Source organism: Bos indicus x Bos taurus, chromosome 8, assembly GCF_003369695.1.
Source record: "Bos indicus x Bos taurus breed Angus x Brahman F1 hybrid chromosome 8, Bos_hybrid_MaternalHap_v2.0, whole genome shotgun sequence".
Lineage (NCBI taxonomy): Eukaryota > Metazoa > Chordata > Mammalia > Artiodactyla > Bovidae > Bos > Bos indicus x Bos taurus.
In genome coordinates, this window is record NC_040083.1 from 89794463 (window position 1) to 89812837 (window position 18375).

At 41.7% G+C, this 18375-nt stretch overlaps 1 pseudogene; it reads right to left on the bottom strand.

Annotated features, from left to right (window-relative positions):
- Window positions 1-14860: 14860 nt before the first annotated feature.
- Window positions 14861-15349, bottom strand: LOC113897486 (annotated as a pseudogene).
- Between the last annotated feature and the right edge of the window lie 3026 nt (window positions 15350-18375).

The window sequence follows — 18375 nt, forward strand, 5'->3', positions numbered from 1 at the left end:
ATATTTACCTTCCAAAGTTTGTTGCCTTTAAATCCTGAACATCTTTTTCTGAGTCTGGTCACTTCTCTAGAAATTTATTGTTTTATTAAATGCCCACATCCCTGAGTTTCCCTAGGTCTATATGTGCTACTCACATTAACAAACTCTATTTGAGTTTCTTTCTCTCTTTTTTTATTTGACTGCACCAGGCCTTAGTTGCAGCATGGAGGATCTAGTTCCCTGACTAGGGATTGAACCTGGACCCCTTGCACTGGCCGTGTGGAGTCTTAACCATTGGGCCACCAGGAAACTCTCAAGTTTCTCTTCTTACTCTGTCTCTCTTATCAGTCTATTTTGCAGGGCCCCAGCTGGAGAACCTGGTAAGAGAGAGGGAGAGAGTTTTTTCCTCCCCTACAGACTCAATACCTTTCCTCATAGTGGGGTTGGACACCCTTATATTCCTTGGAGACCTGCTGTGTTTCTCAGAATACGGAAAAGCAGCAGCAAAGTGAACGAGGCAATACAATGCTAGATAGAAAGATGTGCATGGTGCCATGTTGGGGAAAGAGAAAGTTTCCCTCTACTCTTTCTAGGTTCCTCTAGCTGGTCTAAGAATCACACTGACATAAGAGAACAAGAGAAAATAAAATTTAATTACATACTACATACATGTGGGGCCTCCATAAGAATGTGCTAATCCTTAAAACAAAAAAAGAGTGGATTCATTTAAACAAACAAAAAAAAGTGGAGTCATTAAAAAATGGGTTAATTAAAACAAAAACCAAAAAAAGTGTTGATGGGTGAAGCTGTGTTCCCTCCCTGCTATTTACCTGGGGCCAAACTATGGTAGAGGTAATGAAGATAATGGTTCAGTTCAGTTCAGTTCAGTCGCTCAGTCGTGTCTGACTCTTTGCGACCCCATGAATCCCAGCACACCAGGTCTCCCTGTCCATCACCATCTCCCGGAGTTCACTCAAACTCACATGCATCGAGTTGGTGATGCCATTCAGCCATCTCATTCTCTGTCGTCCCCTTTTCCTCCTGCCCCTAATCCCTCCCAGCATCAAAGTCTTTTCCAATGAGTTAACTCTTTGCATGAGGTGGCCAAAATACTGGAGTTTCAGCTTTAGCATCATTCCTTCCAAAGAACACCCAGGGCTGATCTCCTTTAGAATGGACTGGTTGGATCTCCTTGCAGTCCAAGGGACTCTCAGGAGTCTTCTCCAACACCACAGTTCAAAAGCATCAATTCGTCAGCACTCAGCTTTCTTCACAGTCCAACTCTCACATCTATACATGACCACTGGAAAAACCACAGCCTTGACTAGATGGACCTATGTTGGCAAAGTAATGTCTCTGCTTTTCAATATGCTATCTAGGTTGGTCAAAACTTTCCTTCCAAGGAGTAAGCGTCTTTTAATTTCATGGCTGCAGTCACCATCTGCAGTGATTTTGGAGCCCCCCAAAATAAAGTCTGACACTGCTTCCACTGTTTCCCCATCTATTTCCCATGAAGTGATGGGACCAGATGCCGTGATCTGGGCACCTTCTCAGGGCCCAGCTCAGTTAGGTGTTCAGTAAATATTTGGGGATTAAAGGCAGATTTCTCACCCTTAGATTTTATTTATTTATTTTTTTTCCTTAGATTTTAGTATGCAGACTGCCCAGACATTTTGGGGGGGCAGCCAGCCAGACGCATTCTGCAGTATAAGTTACGACAATGCTGTGGGCCATTTCCCCCAACTCTTGTCTCATTTCTTTGAAAGTTCCCTTGCTGGATTGTCCCTGAGACAAACAGTTTTTTGTCCTTCTATAACAGGAGAGAAAGGGGCAGGGCATAACTTTTAAAAGAATGACATGGCCCAAGGACACAACATAAACCAATTAGAATCAAATGGGTCCAAGATGGCAGACAAGTCAACTTTGATTAGATCTTGATACTCAATCAACAAGCTAAAGGACACACCCAGAGGTGCCATGACAGCTCTAAGGCACTGTCAAAGACCAAGGAGTGGGCATTGGCTAATTCCTGGATATCCCCACCCTTTCTGAAAAATAGTTGGAATTATCCTCCCATTCATTGGGGTATGAAATTACCCAGCCTATAAAAACTAACCACACCACTTTTCATGGCCAAACTCACCCTCTGAGATGGCCTACACTGTCTGTGGAGTGTGTTCCTCTCTGAATCTGAATAAATTCACTTCTTACCTATTACTTTGTCTCTCACTGTATTCTTTCTATGATGAGACATCAAGAACCTGAGCTTCGTTAGGTCCTGAAACCAGGTAGTGTGGTTTTTGGCTGGGTTTGAGTCCCAATCTGAGGCAGATGGTTTCACTTGAGATTATAGTTATATTTCAAAAAACAGATGGAACAAACCTTTGCTGGTTCAAATCTCTGAGTAGAGGTGGGAAATTGATCCCCAAGTAGCCTGGAGTAACTCAGCCTAAGGGCATGGATTGTCTCATCTAAAATAGCACTTGTTTCTGCCTCTCCTAGTCCAATAATTAAACACAAGTACCTACACAGACACATATACTCATTCCCCACCCCGCCCCGTGCCAGTTTTCATATATTTATTGAGGGATACAGAGAAGGAGACTTCTCCCTCTCAATGTAGGTGCTCACAGCATCTTCAGTCACTCCAAGATTGGGCCCTGGGGGTCTTGGGGTTGGCTGAATCTGTTGGTTAGGTTCTCAGCATCTAGAAGGAGCACTGGGGAGGTGTAGGATATAGCCTGGCTGATCATGGTGGCATACTTGGTGTAGGGGTTTATTGTGGGCAGAGTTATAACCAGACCCCAGATGGTGAAGGACGCCATCAGTACCAGGTCCTTGGCCAAGGCATTCTTGATGAAGGCAATGAACCTTACAGTCGTCTTGGTCTACCAGCTACCCCAATTTAAGTCAGCTGGTTCACAAAGACTTTCTGCTTGACCAGGCTTTAGACAAGCTCCTCATCCTTGGCCTGTGGAAAATTATCTTGGCGAAAGATCCTGCTATGTCACTTTAACCAGATTCACCCACCCTTTATATCTAACCAAACTCTTCGTCTCCCTACCCTGGATGGCTCATTCTTGATACCTTCATCAAGAATCCCCCATCCTGGATCTTTCCTCCTAGCCATTTCATGTCCACCAACCTCACAGTCTTCTCGTTGGCTGTAACCCCCCAGCTGTCTTTGCTCCATTCTGAGTCAAGCCTGATCTCTTGCCCCTTATTGCAATTGTCTTGGAAAAAAAAAAAAAAAAGTGTTCTTTACCATTTGAACAGGCATCAGAATAATTTCTTTTAGCTTGTTTGAGAAGCAAACAGAGAAGTGGCCCAGTTGTCACTTCTTGGTCTGTTCCTACAGGTGACTGGACTATGGCCAGAGGGAATTTGGGGAGAGAGCTGTCAGTTTCTGTATTTGGTAAGTGGACAGTGTACTACCTCCCGAAATGCATGTCGTTCTTTAAAAAAATATAGAAAATGAGGTGTGGGCAAAGTGGTGCTGGGGAAGGGCATGGCAGTGGTCACCAAGGGACTGGTAGGAAGTGTCACTTCTGCATTCTCAGAACTAAGGGACAAGCACCTGTCTATCAACCTCTGGTGTTGGAGGGAGGGTGGCGAGAACACAAAGCAGGGGCGAAGCCTCGTGGAGGCGTCTGCACATGAACCCATGTCCCTGCAGCTCACAGGAGGACATTGCAAGATCCTTTTACCAATCTCGGCCTATTTTCACATTTAAGACAATGTGTGTTGAAGAGTGCTCCATCTGCTCCCCCTTTAATTTCTTTTTTTAGATAATTTTATTTATTTATTAATTTTTGGCTGCACTAAGTCCTTGTTACTGTACTCAGGCTTTTCTCTAGTTGTGGTGTGCAGGCTTTTCATCGCAGTGGTTTCTCTTATTGTCGAGCATGGGCTCTAGGGGGCATGGATTTCAGTAGTTTCAGCATGTGGGCTCAGAAGTTGCAGCTCCCAGGCTCTGGAGCACAGACTTAATAGTTGTGGCACACAGGCTTAGTTGCTCCATGGCATGTGGGATCTTCCTGGATCAGGGATCTGATGTGTGCCTCCTGGGTTAGTAGGTTGATTCTTTACCAATGAGGAAGATCTTCTGGAGAAGGAGATGGCCACCCACTCCAGTATTCTTGCCTGGAAAATACCATGGGCAGAGGAGCCTGGCAGGCTACAGTCCATGAAGTCACAAGAGTCAGACATAATTTAGCGACAAATCCTCCACCACCACCACTAGCACCAGGGAAACCGTCCTTTAATTTTTTTTTTAAACAAAATTTTTTGCAAAGAGCAAGAGACAGAGAATATAAGAGCTAGGTTGATTCATGAACAAACACGGATTAGTTAGGAGTATGTTGATATTACTTGTGTAACCCACCATCAGAAATGTTGCCTAGTAATGAAAATAAATCAATGAAAGCAATACAGATTATATTAGCGCTACTGATGCAAATGTCAATACTCCATTTTCACTCTCTGCAAAATACAGAGATGAAATGGGGCCATGAAAGAAAATTGATCCACCGCACAAGTACGTGACAGTGGGAAAGGAGCAAGGACCACTCTTCTCTGCAAAGTTCCTAGCCTCTGCATTTAACGTGTTGAATCACTTCTAAGAACTGTTTGGAAAGAAAGTGAAAGTGTTATTCACTCAGTCCCATCTGATTCTTTGGATTGTAGCCCTCCAGGCTCCTCTATCCATGGGATTCTCCAGGCAAGACTGCTAGAGAGGGTGACTATTCCCTTCTCTATGGGATCTTCCCTATCCAGGAATCGAAAGCTGTTTAGCCGCCATTAAAAAGATAAAAGACCATTGATACAGATTGCTGACAGTGTTTCTGCAGGAGAATACAGATTTATGTTTTGAGAATCTATCTGGAGAAAATATGTGGTGTCTACAGCTGAAAAAATTTAGAGTTCTAGGGGAAAAGTTTTCTAGATATTAAATAAAATTTATGGAAAAAATGAACCAATACAACCCAATATAGTTTATGTTATAGTTTTTAAAAGTTCTATAGAAAACTCAGAACAGATAAAGCACAATTTTTTTAATGGTATGAAAACTGACTTTGGTTTTAATCTCGCAATGCACCATAAACATTTTTCTATGCAATGAAACATAGAGGCCTGCGGTTGAATAACAAGAATGACATCTAAAGTATCACCTATAGCATGATAATGTATAAAATTTTAAGCTAACCTTTTAGATCATCTTTCTAGAGCATGATTTCTTCTTGAGCTGGAGACTAGAGACAAGGGCCCAACTGCTAAGGAAAATCAAGCTGAGGAAAGAAGGTGGTGATGTATGGGGGGAAGGATAGTGGCTTTTAAAACACAGCCTTCACTAGAGAAACAGAGCTATAAATACCACCGCAGTTAAAAACTCAACAAAACAACATAGAGTCAAGCACCTAGAATTTTTTTCAAGGTGATAGAGAATGTGTAGCTATTTGGGAAAAATATAAAAATTCTCCATGTCATCTATAGATATTGGAGTTTCTTGAAGGGTAGAAGCTCTGAAAACAGACCCCAAGTTACTTTTTGTAAGGGACATTTACATTTATATAGGAAATCTCCATTTGTATTGGTGTTTCCTGCGATGTACCAGGAAGAGGAGGATGACTCCAAATTACAAGAGAATCTACTAAGTGAAGGAGGCAAACCCTTGAATCTGCATCACAACCTTGTCTTTGTTTATCCTGTTTTGGGTGACAACCCCCCCACCCCCCCGCCACCCGCAACCTCCCATCACCACCAGTGGCTTCCCTTCCCCAACACCTTTCTTTTATCTTTAGCTGAAGATGGTATTTAAAGTGGTGGATTGGGTGATCTGAGGATTTAATGATTTTTCTTGGGTATCTTTCCTGTATCCATGAGGTATACATGTTAATAAACTTCTTTTTTTTCTTTTTTTGGTCTATCTGTCTTTTTACAGGGAGGTCTCAGCCAAGAACTCAGGGTACAGGGAAAATTATTTTTCTTCCCCTCCATGCCAAGCATAAATTTAAATCCCCAAATTAGTTGTGATACTGTGGGGTCCTGGGCACAGGGCCTTTCTGGGTCCCCCATTTCTTCGATTATAGGAAATAGCCTTCATTCAGCCTTCATGGTCTTCCCTGAATTCTAATGGGCAAATTCAAGCAGTTGTTAATTGGGGAAGAGAGGGGATACAAGACCAGGGAGAAATAGTCAAGAACAGCCTTGGGGTAAGGTCCTGTTTCCCCATCAACTTGTTGCAGGGAGGAAGCCAATTCTGACTCCATGCTGGAAATTGTTTCTTTGACTTGCTTTTATTATTATAATCATATTCAATGGATTGCCTGGAGAACCCTGCCCCTCTGCTTGACTATAAACTGAAGTGCTTTTGTTCAATTCATGGAGAGATTGTCCCTGCCCACCTGTGAATAGAAGAGATAAACACACCCCTTCTGAAGGCTGGACATTCTCTTGGAGATGTTTTGCAAGACTGAAGATCCTTTCACTTTACTTCCCCATAGCGGCTGCCTCTCTATTCTGTCTTTTGACTTTAGTTCCTCATTGCTTCTCTCTGATCTATTAAAAAACCTGGCATCCAAACCCCGGTAAAATGTCTATTTTGAGTTACAAGGCTGCCGTCTTCTCGGTCTGCTGGCTCCCAGATTAAAGTCTCTTCCTTGCCTCAACACCTAGTCTCTCAGATTCATTGGCCTATAGCGTGGCAAGTAGAGTGAGCTTGGACTTGGTAACAAACAGATACACACCACAGTATCTTTGAGCTGTTTTTCAGATACTGAAACCCTCTTCAGGTGGAAGAAGTTAGCAATTAATGATGATATACTGCCCCCAAACACGTAGACTCCAGGCCAGTTGGACCTGAAGTTTGATGATGTTGACTCCTACTTACCTCATCATCCATTCATCAGAAGAATGTCCATGGACTGATCACACTCTCTTTGACCAATTACTATAAAACTTTTTACTGTCTTCCCCAACTGGGGCATATGGTTTTGATGGTATGAGCTCGCCGTGTCTCCCTTTGCCTGGCAAAGCAACAAAGCTATCCTTTTATACTTCACTCAAAATTCTGTCCGAAATTTGATTCAGCACCAGAGCACAGAGAAGCTGAGCTTTCAGCATCAGTTGCTAAATTTGTGATAAATATTAGTTTTTCCAGGCCCAAGTTTCTGATCTCAAAAATGAAAGAGGAGGGCTAGCAGTTGGAATATTTGTCTTATGTCTCCATAACCTGTTTATGGTTTAACACTCTTTCAGATGAAGATGACTCAGAAATCTTACATCCCCTGTGTCCATGAAATAAGTGATCCCTTATTGGCTGCCAAGAGGGAAACATTTTTCCTCTAGTCTTCATGACGGGCTGTCATGGGAGTGGATATTGAGGGGTTAACGTGTAACCCTGACAGCTGAGGCATTCTGGCTTTAGCTGTAACAAGCAGGATGTGATTTGTCACCTGCTCCCTGGCACTAATGCCCACAACTTGATTGGCTTCAGACAGCTGACTTCTCAAGGGGCTGAAACACATACATTCACAGTGGGAATTTTGTCTTATGACCTCATCTCCTGGGGCATCATCTGCACACCACCTCCTTAGAGGAGATAGGGGAAGGTGCCTTTGTAGTACAGGGTGGTTAGTCCTTACCTCTTCCCTGGGGAAAGCGTCTGTTTTTCTTTTTTAGGGTAGTGATGCCTTAAGTGAGGCTGTGTTTGATATGTTACAACAATGGGAGTCTATGCCTATCATCCAACAAGTATTTGTGAAGAAGTTGCTCTGCTCTCTGCCAGACGCTGCTGGGGATACAGTCACATGTCATGTCTTGTCAAAAGCAGGAATGTCTCAGTCAGGGGTTGTATTTGGCTGTGTATAATAGCCAGATAGACTCTTGAGTCACCCAAATAAGAGTGACTCAAATTACGAGGGCTTATGAAAAAGGAGAGTGGGGGCTGGTGATTGTTGGTGGAGAGCCGCAGCTGCACACCATGGTTAAGGTCTTCGTGCCTCTCACCTGCCTTCCCTCTGGTCCCAAGACAGAAATAGACACATGTGTTTGTCAGCAACAGACACATCCCAGGGTGCATGCCCCTTTCCAGACATTTTCCCAGATGTTAAACTGAACAACTTCCATTCATGTCTCCTTTGGTACCACAGCTGCAAGGAGAACAATGCTAAATAACTCATGGTCTGTATTTGGTTATTTCTTTTTCATTGTTTTTTTTGTGTGTGTGTGGCTTAATACAGATAACATAGGGCTTCTCAGGAGACACTAGTGGTAAAGAACCTGCCTGCCAATGCAGGAGACAGAGACAAGGGTTCAGTCTCTGGGTCAGGAAGATCTCCTGGAGGAGGGCCTGGCAACCCACTTCAGTATTCTTGCCTGGACAGTCCCATAAACAGAGGAGCCTGGGGGGCTACAGTCCATGGGCTCACAAAGAGTCGGACACTACTAAAGTGACTTAGCATGCGCAAACAGTTAAAATAAAACTTGACATCTTAACTGCTCTGAAGTGTGAAGTGTGCAGTTCAGTGGCATTAAGTAATTCACACTGTTATGCAACCATAACCGCCATCACCTCCACCACTCTTTTCATCTTTCTAGACTTAAACTTTATACCCGGAAAGCAATAACTCCACATTTATCTGGGTTTTAAGTTGGTGAAAATCTTCTCAAATTTCTCTAAGTGCACCATTATTGTATGTGCGCTCAGTTGTGTCCAACTCTTTGCGATCCCTTGGACTGTAGCTATGGTTTTTTCTGTGGTCATGTATGGATGTGAGAGTTGGACTATAAAGAAAGCTGAGCACCGGAGAATTGATGCTTTTGAACTGTGGTGTTGGAGAAGACTCTTGAGAGTCCCTTGGATTGCAAGGAGATCCAAACTGTCAATCCTAAAGGAAATCAGTCCTGAGTATTCATTGGAAGGACTGATGCTAAAGCTCAAACTCCAATACTTTGGCCACCTGATGCGAAGAGCTGACTTATTGGAAAAGACCCGGTGCTGGGAAAGATTGAAGGCAGGAGGAGAAGGGGACGACAGAGGATGAGATGGTTGGATGGCATCACCAACTCGAAGAACATGAGTTTGAGTAAACTCCAGGAGTTGATGATGGACAGGGAGGCCTGGAGTGCTGCAGTCCTTTTGGTCGCAAAGAATCAGACATGACAGAGCAACTGAACTGAACTGGACTGTAACCAGCCAGGCTCCATCGTTCATGAAATTTTCCAGATAAAAATACTGGTGTGGGTTGCCATATCCTACTTCAGTGGATCTTCCAGGCCCAGGGATGGAATCTGAGTCTCCTGTGTCTCCTGCATTGGCAGGCAGATCTTTACCACCCGGGGAAGCCCCAGTGTAGTAGGTTAAAGATTTTTAAATGTATATGTTGTTCCCAAATTATTGTTCCTCCCCCTGCCCAGCCATTTGTTTATATAAGTATTTGTCTTATAAACCATTGGGTTTTTTTTTTTCCTGCATAGTGACTGATGGATGTTTATTACAAGAGAGCTTAGTAGCCAATGGAAATTTATGCTGTTGTTTTGAATGGTAGTCATGTCCCAACAGGGATATCTCCAGTGAACTTTGACTGGGAGCTCAGCAGATCATTCACGGACCAGCTGACTTCACTTAGAGTATGTCCCCAGGGGCCTCTGGGATGAAAAAGGTACTGCTATAGGCAGGAGTCAGCAAGTGGAATGTAGTATGTGTCCGTGGTCTGCTGTCCTGAACTGGACTTTCTTATATCTAAAATTTTAAACCTCTGCATAGTTTTCTATAATATTAAGGTGATGCAGTTTAATTAAATTCTCCTTCTGATGTACATCTAGGGTGTTTCCATTTTTCATTATGATGAACAATATTCCTATTAGCATCCACTTAACGTACGTGATTATTTCTATAAAAAAGCTTTTCAGAAATGTTATTGCTATCATAAAACATACATGCACTTTGAATTCTGATTGATAAATGCTTATAAATAATTCTTTTTAAAGTCCTATACCAATTTTCTACTGGAAATGTGTAAAAATAAGTTTTCCTTCCCATGCAGAAACAAACAGATTCATTTGCTTACACTGAATATTATTAATCTTTAATATTTAGGCTCATCTAATTAGCTTAAATGATATCTCACTGTTTTGATTTTCTTTTCTCTGATATGTTTTGTTAACCATTTGTGTTTTTCATTATCTAACTAGTCTACTGATATCTTTTATGCATTTCACCCCTACTGGGTTGTTGTAATTTTCTTTTTATGTTAAAAAAAATTTTGTACATTATTTACTTTTTTTATGGTGTCTTGCTGTATTGAAGTTTAAATTTTAATGCAGCCAAATCCATGTATTTAATGATATTTTCTTTATGACTTTGGCACTTCATATCTTCATTAGTAAGTACTTTGTCTCAGCCCATTTGGATTGCTCTGATAAAATACCATACAATGGGAGGCTTACAAGAAACAGAAATTTATTTCTTGTCTGCTATAGGCTGAAAGTCCAGGATCAAGTCACCATCTGATTCAGTGTCTAGAGAAAGCACACTTTCTGGTCTTCACACTGTGTCCCCCACTTGGCAGGTGTGAGGCAACTCTCTGATGCCTTTTTTTATAAGGCACAAATTGTATTCATGATGAGTCCATGCTCAAGACCTAATCACCTCTCAAAATCCCCACCTCCAAACATCATCATATTGAGGGTTAGGATTTCAGCATATGAATTTTGGGGAGACATAATATTTGGTCCATAATGTTGCTGAGTCTAAGCTCACTCTGCTCACTGCACAACAGGCCAATTAACCAAGACGTGAGGTGTGGAGACAAGGAATACGACTTTATTTGGAAAGTTGGCTGACCGAGGAGATGACAGACTAATGTCTCAAAATAACCATCTTGTCTGGGTCTGGGTGCCAGATTCTTTTATAGAACCAGAGAGAGAAGTGGTGAAGAACTAAAGTCAAAAGGCAGAGTAGAGAGAGGGAGAGGCAATAAGGAAGTAAAGTAAAAAGGGCCATCAGTCTTGCAAAACATCTCTGGGAAGGAATGTGTTAATCTCTTCTGTCTTGCAGCCATCCACAGGTAGGCAGGATCAAATTATTTCTCTGTGAGCTGAACAAAGGCACTTTAGTTTAACAGCCGGGCAGAGGGGCAGGGGCCTTTCAGGCAGGCCATTATGTATGATTATAATAACAAAAACAATGAAAATCAAGTGAAAGAAACAGATCCAAATGGTTGCAATTCCTGCAACCATTACAGTACTTTTGTTATTGAAGACAAGTTCTTGTGCCTGATGCACAGAGAGGAGAGAGAGGTTTAGAGCAGGAAAAGGTTTATTGCCAGGACAAGTAAGGAGAATGCGTGCTCATGTTGAAAATCCTAAACTCCTTAGGCTTTAAGAAGTTTTTAAAGGCAAACTTTAGGGTGAGGGCTGCAGAGTGTGATTTTCTTTTGATTGACTGGTGGTAAAGTACCAGGGTGGTGCTTCAGGAATCTTGAGCTCAGCTTGAAGTTACCATCCTGAGTGGGGGCCTTAGTTCCTGCAGAAGAATTCAAAGTTATTATTATACATATTTCTTCAAGAGGAGCCAGGGCCCAGCCCCAAAGCTGTACTATTATTTCTTAACTGCTTCTCCCTTGTTCTACATTCCCTGCTTTCCCTGGTTAGCAATGGTTTGAACCGGCCCTTTGGAACTCAGGGAAGATCCTGAAGGTTGAATGAAGCTTGCTGTTGTTTAGTCGCTGAGTCGTGTCTGATTCTTTTGTGGCCCCATGAACTGTAGCCTGCCAGGCTTCTCTGTCCATGGGATTTCTAAGATAAGAACACTGGAGTGGGTTGACATTTCCTTCTCTAGGAAATCTTCCCAACTCAGGGATCAAACCCACATCTCCTACATTTCTGGCAGATTCTTTACCACTGAGCCACCAGGGTAGCCCTGAATGAAGCTTATTGTCTACGAACAAGAGATGGGGGGGACACAGAAAGGATTCATACCCAGGAGACCCACAGGGTTCTGTTTGGTTTCACTTTCCCATCCAACAGTCAAAAATATTCCTCCTTGGTTTCTTCTAGTACTTGGTGGAATTTGCTGATTAAGGTTGGTAAATTTTTTTAATAGTTTTTGTTGGGATTGTTTTGCATTACATTTCTAACAGGATATTCCTTGTTAAGATGTTCTCCTATGTGAAAGAACTGTTACCAAACTGAACTTGCATTTGCTCTCCTGCCATATAGTAAAGCCGGTCTACTGACACCAGGGTGAGGTGAAGGAAAGACAGTGTTTATTTGCAGGGAACTAAGCCAAGAGAATCCACTCCAGTATTTGTGCCTAGAATATCCCACAGACAGGGGAGCAGGGGGGTTATGGTCCATAGGGTCGCAAAGAGTTGGACATGACTGGAGCGACTTAACACAGCACAGCACAGCAGAAGTGAAGAGAATGGGTAGCCATTGCTTAAAAGACCCAAACTTCCTGATGGCTTTCAGGGATGGGTTTTTAAAGGCAATATTAGGTGATGAAGGTCACAGGATTCGTGCATGATCACCTTGTCATTCTTCTGATTAGTTGACGGTACAGTAGCAGGGTGATATTTCAGGAATCTCAATTCTCAACCTTCTGATTCCAATCAGTCTGGGGTCTGTTGTGCTTGTGGTTTCTAGACAAGCGAATCTAGTTTCTGTAAAACAACTCAAAGATATGCATCAGATTGTTATCTATCCCTTCAGCAGGGACTAGGAGTCCTGTGACTATTGTTCAGGTTTAGTACTTTTCTTGTTTGACTGCTTTTCCTTTGTTTCTTCGTTTTCTCACTTGTGTAATCATTAACTGTTTGAGTCTGCTCTTTGGAAATTGGGGAAAGGATAGGGTACTAAAGCTTTTTCTGGAAATAAGAAGCTGGGACAAGAAGGGGCTTGTACCCAGAAGGGCCCTTCAGGGTCCTGCTTAGTTTCAGGACGAGTGATTATTGTTGTAGGAACTGTATCTGCCCACCTAATGGAACTCTCCTACTACTTCCACTAGGTTTACATTGATCATTTTGACTTTTGTTAAGACAACATTATTCCATTATTCAACTTTCTAGTTTTTTTCTCCTTATTACATTGGCTAGGAACCTCAATCATGGTATTTGGAAATTCAATGTTGTGAATTAAAGTAGGCAATTTTATTTTTATAAAATCTTCAAAGTAAAATTTGCAGTTTGAACTCTGAAGTAGTAACTGCAAACAGCAAAAAAGAAAAAAAAGGAATACAACACTAATGAAATTACACATTCAAATATAGAACATCATGAAATTTCTACTTTGTGGTTAAAGGCTTCCAGTTGTACCCTTCCCTGCACCATGTACAACATTCTAAATTCTGGGGGGGGAAAAAAAAGAATCTAAAATATCCTCAGGGCAAAAATATTTTTATAAGATACAAAAATCAGTCAATATATTGAGATTTAAGGCATTTATTTTGCATGAAACTATATAGCTATACTGGAGAAGGAAATGGCATCCCACTCCAGTATTCTTGCCTGGAGAATCCCATGGACAGAGGAGCTTGGTGGGCTACAGTCCAAAGGTCGCAAAGAGTCCGACAGGACTGAGCGACTTCACTTTCACTTTCTATATAGCTATACAAAAGCAGCTGAATATTACGTTTATGTAATTGCCAATCTTAGATAGAACATAGTAGAATATGTTTCTACTTCAGAGCTCTGTAATCTATCTGATTGTTTTCTGTGAAGATGAAACTCAATTCATATCATGTTCCCAGGACCCTATGAACAAATCCCTTTTATGCATAGAAATGGCATTGGTAATTCTTGAGTGGCAATGTCACTCTTTGTTATCACAAATTTCTTTCTTTCTTTTTAAAAAAATTATTATTATTTCTTTCTTTGGGGCTGCACTGGGTCTTTGTGGCTGTGCAGGCTTTTTCTGGTTGCTGCAAGCAGTTGCTACCCCTTGTGGTGTGCAGACTTCTCATTATGGTGGCATCTCTTGTGTGGAGCATGGGCTCTAGGTGCTGGGGTTTTAGTAGTTGTATGCTCAAGCTTAGTAGTTGTGGTACATTGGCTTAGTTGCTCTGAGGGATGTGGGATCTTCCCAGACCAGGGATCAAACCTGTGTCCTATGGATTGACAGGCAGATTCTCAACCACTGGACAACCAGGGAAGCCCCATTTCTTTCTTTCTTTTTTTTTTTTTTTTGGCTGCACCAAGAAGCAAGTGGAACTTCCCTGACCAGGGATCATACCTGCACTGCCTGCAGTGGAAATATGGAATCTTAACCACCGGACCACCAGCGAAGACTGCAGTCACAGATTTCTCATTTTACTCAATAACTTCTTACCCGACTCCATATGGGAATGTTCTTTTTTAAAAAAAAATATTTATTTTTAATTGAAGGATAATTGCTTTACAGTATTGTGTTGGTTTCTGCCACACATCAATATGAATCAGCCATGGGTATACGTATGTCCCCTCCCTCCCCATCCCACCCCTCTAGGTTGTTACAGAGCCCTGGTTGGATTTCTTTTGTTCTTCTTTACCATGCTAGCTCTCTTGGTCCTATAGCTCTCAACTTACTTATCACTTTATCAAGGCAACTAACTCTTTCTGATGCCTAGGCTGGGTCACATCTCCCCTGGGGCACCTGAAGCTCTCTCTCTCTCTCTACATTCCAGTTTCTGGTATAAAAGGAAAATCAAAATGGAGTCAGTGTTGCTAAGAGAGCACTCTAAAATGGAAATAGGAGGCCATTGACATGGTGGGACTTATGCATGTCTCAGCCTAAATGGAGTCTGAACTTTTAACCACTTATTATCTTAATATAAGCATCCAGATCAACTGTGTTGTAGAAATGTAGTGTTCTAGAAACCCAAGATATCTATGGGACCCTTACCCTAAATAACTAGTGACATCTTATGTCTTAAAAACAAATACTTCCCATAATAGCTCAGGGTGTTGCCCCAGCCGGAGATGAGGCACTCGGTGCCTGCGGAAGCACAGGCACTGGGCAGAGCCAAGGTGGACACCCGGGCATTGATGACCGCAGGCGAGGAGAGTTTGATCAGCAGGATGTCATTGTCCAGAGTCCAGCTGCTGTACTTGGGATGGCGGATGATCTTGGACGCATCGATGAACTGCTCACCACCCTCCAAGACATCAATGTTGTATTCTCCCAGCCTCACCTGGATGTGGTACTGGTAGCAGTGAGCCGCGGACACCACCCACTGGTCATTGATGAGGGAGCCCCCGCAGAAGTGGTAGCCAGCATTCAGGGACACCTGGTAAGGGACGGAATTCTCCGCACAGGTGTAGCCCCCGATGATCTTGTCATCGTCGTCCGAGGGGAAAGCCACTGCAGCTTCCCTTGTCCTGGACTCTTGCATCAGTTCTGCTGTGTTTGGCCACTCTGTGGATTCATGACCTCCGGGTGATAAGGAAAGACATATAAGCAACCTAAATGTCCAACAACAGATGAATGGATAAAGAATAGTGGTATATATACACAATGGAATACTATTCAGCCATAAAGAGAATGAAGTAATGCCATTTGCAGCAACATGGATAGACCTAGAGATTATCACAGTAAATGAAGTAAATCAGAAGCACAAAAACCACATGATATCACTTACATGTGAAATCTAAAAAAATGGTATGAATGAACTTATTTATGAAACAGAAATAGACTCACAGACATAGAAAACAAACTTATGGTTACCCAGCGGGAAAGATGGGCAAGAGAGATAAATTAGGGGTTTGGAATTAGCAGTTGCAAAATACTATATATAAAATAAACAAGGTTCTACTATATAGAACAGGAGCTATATTCAGTATCCTGTAATGGATAGGAAAAATGGAAAATGGAAAAGGAAAAAAAATTGACAAATGTCTCCCTTTTGCATCAGATCCAATTGTCAATCTTTTAAATTTTTATTTATTTATTTATTTTTGGCTGCACTGGGTCTTCTTGCTATACGTGGGCTTTCTCTAGTTGCAGAGAATGGAGGCTACTCTAATTACAGTGCATAGTCTTCTTGTTGCAGTGGCAGTCTCTTGTTGTGGAGCAGAGGCTCTAGGTCACGTGGGCTTTAGTAGGTGTGGTGTTGGGGCTCAGTAGTTGCGGATCATGGGTTCTAGAGCATAGGCTCAGAAGCTGTGGCTCGTGGGCTTATTTGCCCTGTGGTACATGGAATCTTCCTGGATCAGAGATCAAACCCAATTCCCCTACATTGGCAGGTGAATTCTTAACCACTAGACCACCAGGGAAGTTCCAGTTATAAGTCTTGCAAGAGAACTTTTAACAACTTTGTAGCTTTTCTCTCTTCCCCAGACCACTCTTTTGGTTTTACCTGGATCCCTGTCTGCTGAATTGCGATTGCCAGAGCTACAGACAAAACTGTCTTTTCAATCTCGATAGTGATATCGTTTGATACCAATCATAACTCGTATTTGGCCCTTCTACTAGGATAGGAGCTTGTCTGGGCACGTGTGTTCCTGGCGTCTTAGTCCTGTATTCATCCAGATTTGTGGAAGGAATGAATGAATAGTTTTCATTCTTGAGCTTCTAAGAATTTTATTTTAACAGCATCCTGTTCTGCTTATTTATTAATATGTAATATGTCAATTAGCTTATTTACTCTCTCTGTAGGATGCTTTTTCTTTCCTACATCTAAAGTGCTTATAATTTTGTCAACAAAGTTAGGCCTCGAAGATGTGAAATAAAAGAGACTCATACCCTCCAGTGGTGGGGAGGGGCCTCACCAAACATTACAACAAAGTCTGTCTCCAGTCTTGAAAGTGAAAGTGAAAGTCACTCAGTGTCCCACTCTTTGTGATCCAGGCCATTCTGCAGGCCAGAATACTAGAGTGGGTAGCCTTTCCCTTCTCCAGGGAATCTTCCCAACCCAGAGATCGAACCCAGGTCTTCCATACTGCAGGCAGATTCTTTACCAACTGAGCTATCAGGGAAGCCCCAAATTGGTAGTTAAAAAAAAAAAAAAATTCATTAACTACAGTCCAGAAAGCTTTAAAAAAAATTCTCTTCAAGTTTAATAATTAATTGTTTGTTTATATAAAATTACAGTGGCATTTTTGTCATATCTTAGTAGGTTTTTTCTTCAAAAAGGATAAAATATGAAAAATTTTTTCAATGTTAAAAAAAGGATATTGAAAGATGGTTAACTTAACTGGATTCTAAACCTTATTCTAAAATTATTATAGTTAAAAGTGTGATTTTGTTTTCTTTTTTAAATTGAATGGAGTATAGTTAATTTACAATGTTGTGTTAGTTTCAGATGCACAGCCAAGTGAATCTATTATACATATGTATCTCCACTCATTTTTTAGATTTTTTTCACATATAGGCCATTACAGGGCACTGAGTAGAGCTCCCTGTACTATACAGTAGGTTCTTATTAGTGGTCTGTTTTATATTGTAGCATGTATATCAATCCCAATCTCCTAATTTACACCTTCCCCCCAACCCCCTGGTAAATCTGTTTGTTTTCTGTATCTGTGACTCTATTTGTTTTGTAAATAAGTTCATTTGTACCCTCTTTTTTAGAGTCCATATATAAGTGATATCATATATTTGTCTTTGATTTAGTTCACTCAGTATGGCAATCCCTGTGCGTGCTAGATCGCGTCAGTCATATCCAACTCTTTTCGACTCCATGCGCTATAGTCCGCCGGGCTCCTCTGTTCATGGAATTCTCTAGACAAGAATACTGGAGTGTGTTGCCATTTCCTTCTCCAGGGGATCTTCCCAACTCAGGGATCGAACCTGCATCTCTTACATCTCCTCTTTACCACCAGCGCCACCTGAGAAGCATGTGTCTGCAAATGGATTTTTGTTTGTTTGATTTTTTTTTGGCCATACTTCAAGGCATGTGGAATCTTAGCTCCCCCATCAGGAATAAAAAACGCTCATCCTCTGCAATAGAAGGTGGAGTCTTAGTCACTGGACTGCTGGGAAAGTTGCCTACCCATACCTCTGCTGATGGACATTTAAGTTGCTTCCATGTCCTGGCTATTGTAAATGGTGTTGCAGTGAACATGCAGTGCATGTATTTTTTTGAATTTTGGTTCTCTCTGAGTATATGCCTAGGAGTGGGACTGCTGTGTCATATAGTAGTTCTAAAAAGTGTAATATTGATTTAATCCCAGAATTAAATGTTTTTGTTGCATTCTAGCCTTGTGACTCAAGCTTGTCCTTCACATCACATTCTTTCCTTGTTGCATTGTGTTTCTTTTTTTATTTCTACCTGTTTCACAACGATTTCTCCCCCTCCCCTTTACTATTATCATTGTGTACTTTGTCTACTATTTTACAGTTGTTGCTTTTGATTTTTTCTTTGATTTTTCTTTGATTTTTTCATTTTTCAAATACTGTTTACTTCCAAATCATAAATCT